The sequence below is a fragment of the Lepisosteus oculatus genome, chromosome 12, assembly GCF_040954835.1.
Source record: "Lepisosteus oculatus isolate fLepOcu1 chromosome 12, fLepOcu1.hap2, whole genome shotgun sequence".
Taxonomy (NCBI): domain Eukaryota; kingdom Metazoa; phylum Chordata; class Actinopteri; order Semionotiformes; family Lepisosteidae; genus Lepisosteus; species Lepisosteus oculatus.
Window position 1 is genome coordinate 3,231,686 of NC_090707.1, and position 4,044 is coordinate 3,235,729.

The 4,044-nt window shown below is 38.6% G+C and overlaps 1 long non-coding RNA gene across 1 annotated transcript; it reads right to left on the reverse strand.

Moving 5' to 3' along the window:
• Positions 1-382: 382 nt before the first annotated feature.
• Positions 383-2,358, reverse strand: LOC107078741 (uncharacterized). The gene is made up of 3 exons (XR_001479707.1): positions 2,234-2,358; positions 1,820-1,918; positions 383-544 (listed from the first exon to the last, which is right to left on the reverse strand). It is a non-coding gene; the product is annotated as an uncharacterized lncRNA (long non-coding RNA).
• Between the last annotated feature and the right edge of the window lie 1,686 nt (positions 2,359-4,044).

Here is a 4,044-nt window from a genome sequence, read left to right on the forward strand (position 1 = left end):
TCTCTAGGACTTTTCACCCCAGGTGACTTTTTACACTTACATTTCCTTTTGTTTAAAAGGAGCAACACAGGTCTATTGTGTGTTTGTGTGCTGGGGGTTGGGGGTGGGGGTGAATGCTGAATTCCACAGCCCAGAGCAATTCTGTCAATAACGTCACCTTAAGTGATCAAAATCCTGGATTTTCCACTCAGACATAGGTCAAACCCTACTGCCAAGCAACAGGCCTGACAGAGATGGATTATACAACAGAATTAAAGACCGAAGTTCAGAATGTCAAAAGTGCTATTATTCTTTAAAAGAAAAATATTGCTTTTTAGTTCAGAAGATTTAAAAGTATAGATTTTTCTTTATTCACACTTATACATTATGTATTTATTTTCCCTTAAGATATAAATTATAGGTAATATCCACATATCAATTTGTTCATATACAATCGGTGCAGGTCTGGTTTTGATTATTATTGCCGTTTGTCATTGGTGGTTTTTACAAAGAGACAATGTTATTTGTAGTAGTTCAGGTGGGGAGCTGCGCCAGCATGCGTTGTCTGCAAAGGAACAAGAAACAGGTTTATTCCATGCTGAAAAGAGAAGAGAGAAAACACAACGTTGTGGCCGATATAGCCTTTTCGTCAAGCCACACCAAGAAAAATCACTGAGTAATCTATGTTATTTGTAATGCTACAGAATATCTATACAAAACAGTAACACATTTGGAATAAACTTGCATGTAAGAGGAGAGGAGAGAAGAGGAAACTTTTTTCACGGTTAGTGTAGGAAAGTCTAATTTTTCGCTTTCTCTGTGCCTAGTTTTAAAGTCTGATTATGTTTGAAATGTTTGGGTAGCTTTAATGAAAGATTACTCCTTTTTCGTTAATTCAGTGAAGTCAGTGCTAGCCTAAATCCCCCCATGCTAAATGAAATAAGTGATGGCTAAATTAAACAGCACAAGATACCATCGCATATGAGATCACTAATAGCTACGCCCAAATTGCAAAATACTCTCCCTGGGCCATATATTTTTTGCAGGTTTAATGAGATACAGCCTGCAAGAATGAAAAGTGTTGATATACTTATTAAAGCTGCATGTCGGGAAGGACCCAGTATAAAATTGGATTTAATTAGATGATTATTTCAAAGTGCTTGATTAAGGCTGTGTTCCTATGAAAAGCCACTTCACAATGATAACAGTATTTTGGCCCAAATATGACAAAGCAGTTATAGTTTAAAAAAAAATCCAAACTGCTTTATCGTTAACTTGGCTTTTAAAACTCCCATAAAATAAGTGTCTCTACTCTTCTCCGTCATGCATGAGCTCAGTGTCTGAGCCATACGTATATCTAGGGCAGTCCTGATGTTTTTAATAAATTTTTTTGCTCATTTAGTCCTGTAATGTATTTGGTGAATGATATCGAACTGGCCTGGAAGACGGCTGATCTATCTGTCTGCTCCCAGCTGCTTTATAGAAAAAAAAAACCCTGCTCTAGTCTTACAAATTAGAGTGTTTTTCTGGGTTGAAATCCAAAATAAATTATTGAAAGTCAACAAAAACAACAACAACAACAACAACATCAACAACAATAATAATACATAATAATACATTATGATATATTAAAGAAAGTCTTTATTCATATTATAATAGGATTGGCAAAGATTAATTAATTTTAATGAAACCCTCTATTTGATTTCTTGGTACAGCTTAATTGCCTGGATACAGCAATTGGCTTCAGCAAATTATTTTGTACTGCAGCCCCATGAAAGTAATATTGTAAAAATAATTGAGCTTTTCTGGGGCCAATTTGTTATTAAATAAAAACACTTACAGTTCTGGTGTTTTGTGTCCATACATTCTTTTAGAACATTGTGTTTTCCAGCAAATTCCCTTACAGCTAGTTGCTCAGAAGACCTGCCAAAGACTTTAGCTCGTCCAATAAAAAGAGAGAAATGTTGTTCATTTTTAAATCTTGTGTGGTCTGGATATTGAAATTCACATAATTCGCGTGACACCCATGCCAACATCTTAGTGTTTCAGTTCCTAAAGTACAGTCATCTACATGTGTACTCTAATTAGAGTTTGAATAATTTGAATCTGCAGTGCAGACCTAAAAAATACATTAGACATAAAAAATTAAAACATTACCATGAACTTTCAGATCCCTACAATGACAGCACACATCTTTAAACAATAATCAGTTACGAGAGAAGAATATCTGCCAACAAAATGAGCTTAAACTTACAAAAAAGCTCCAACAATTATATATTGCTCGCAGACGTCTGGGAGTGGTGATTCTCTCTGTGCTGTTCTTTCAGTTCACGGTTTTTGTGCTTGACAGCAAGGCCGAGCGTGTGGGGAGCCCTCAGACTGCGCAGTCAGGCTCAAGGCCTCACTGTGTAGAAGACATTGTCTGGTTCAAGGAGCAGAAGCCATAGCAACCGCAGCTGAGTAAAAGACTGTACAAGCTTCAAGGCCGTTTTTCTAAGTAGAGTTACAATGCATACAATAAATCTTTAAGAAGACCCTGATGTGTCCAAATGGAGACCAAAATTGTTTTCCACACATCTGAGGAATCATTCTTGTGCTGAAAGCACACAGCACTGTGCCGCTCTGTGTCTGATTGTACGTTGTTTTGTTTTTGTACTTGCACTGTATAACAGAGGGCCCATAATCATAAGAGGTAAACTGCCCATTCCAGTTTTCTGTATTTTTTTTATTGCATACACTATTACACGCCCTCCTCATTCGGTCTTAGCTCAGTGCAACGCCACCCCTGTGCAGACGTGGGGAGAGTGAGGAACTGCAGACGGACTCCTCCTACGCCTTTTGATATGTCACAGGCTCCGTATCGGAGAATAGGAGATTCAGCACCGACTGGAGGAGAGCTGTGTCCCTCACTGACATCACTGTGAGCCCGCAGGCTCCTGGAGTCACTGTTTCACTAGGTAGCCGCTAGAGTCTGACAGACTCGTCCCAGCCCTGGGAGTCCCGAGCCCGTTGTACCCCTGGGGAATCCCACCACCCCAGCATTCTGGAAAGACAAGGACAGGAAACCCAATGGGAGTTGTATGTAGAGTGACAAGAAAGATTGAATGCTGTCGCTCCCTACTGAAGTACAAGGTACAAGAGATTTCAAGGGAACTCTCAGTCTATTCATTTGTATTTTTATGCAATAACCTACCTTCATAGCAAAACATCATGCTGATAATACCACTTAATGCAGATGTAGACTGTGAAGTGTGGAGATGCGCTCAGTACATATTTCAACCTTCAGGTCTAGACTCATGCTAACTCTTAAACCTACCCTTTATTATGAACAATAAGCTCTCCTCAAGGCCTCCTTAAGATTAGCTCCAAAACAAGGCCTCTCCCAAACCAGTGCTAAACCCTCAATCCTAGCCCAATGCATAAAGCTAACACTACCTGTCAGGAATCCATCAGTTTAAGGAGAAATTAAATGACCATTTTGTCACAGTCTCCTTGAAGAGTTTAGAGGTGTAGATAGAATGTAACAATAACAATGGACAGCCACAATTGCAAAGACGTACAATGGTCTTTATTAAGAGGAACTGTGTTCCCAAATTCCACAGCCCAAAAAACAAAGTGAAAAACACAAACTAACCAGGGAAAAAAAACCAACGCAAAGCCACAGTATAATAATATATACATTAATTGCTGTAAAAAAAAAAATTGTTGGAGGCACCTCCTACTCCAACCCACACCCAACTTGCTCCTACTGTATATCTCCCCTCCTATCTTGAAGAGCTCCTTTTCTAGGTTAAACTCCTCCCCCTAGAATATTCCACTATGAAGCAAAAAATAATTTTACAAAATAATAACCAGAATTCTGATAAACACAATTCTCCATTAAGTACACAACTAGCCAATGAACATAATATTTCCAAAAATAAAATATCATACTCATACTCCTTTCATGTACATAAATATTGTTTAAGAAAATACTACCCCCTCTTAATGGTATCTTCTTACAAATCAATCCACGCATGCGCAACCCCGAAACAGGCACTACTAAGCCAGCCCCTGTTGCCATGC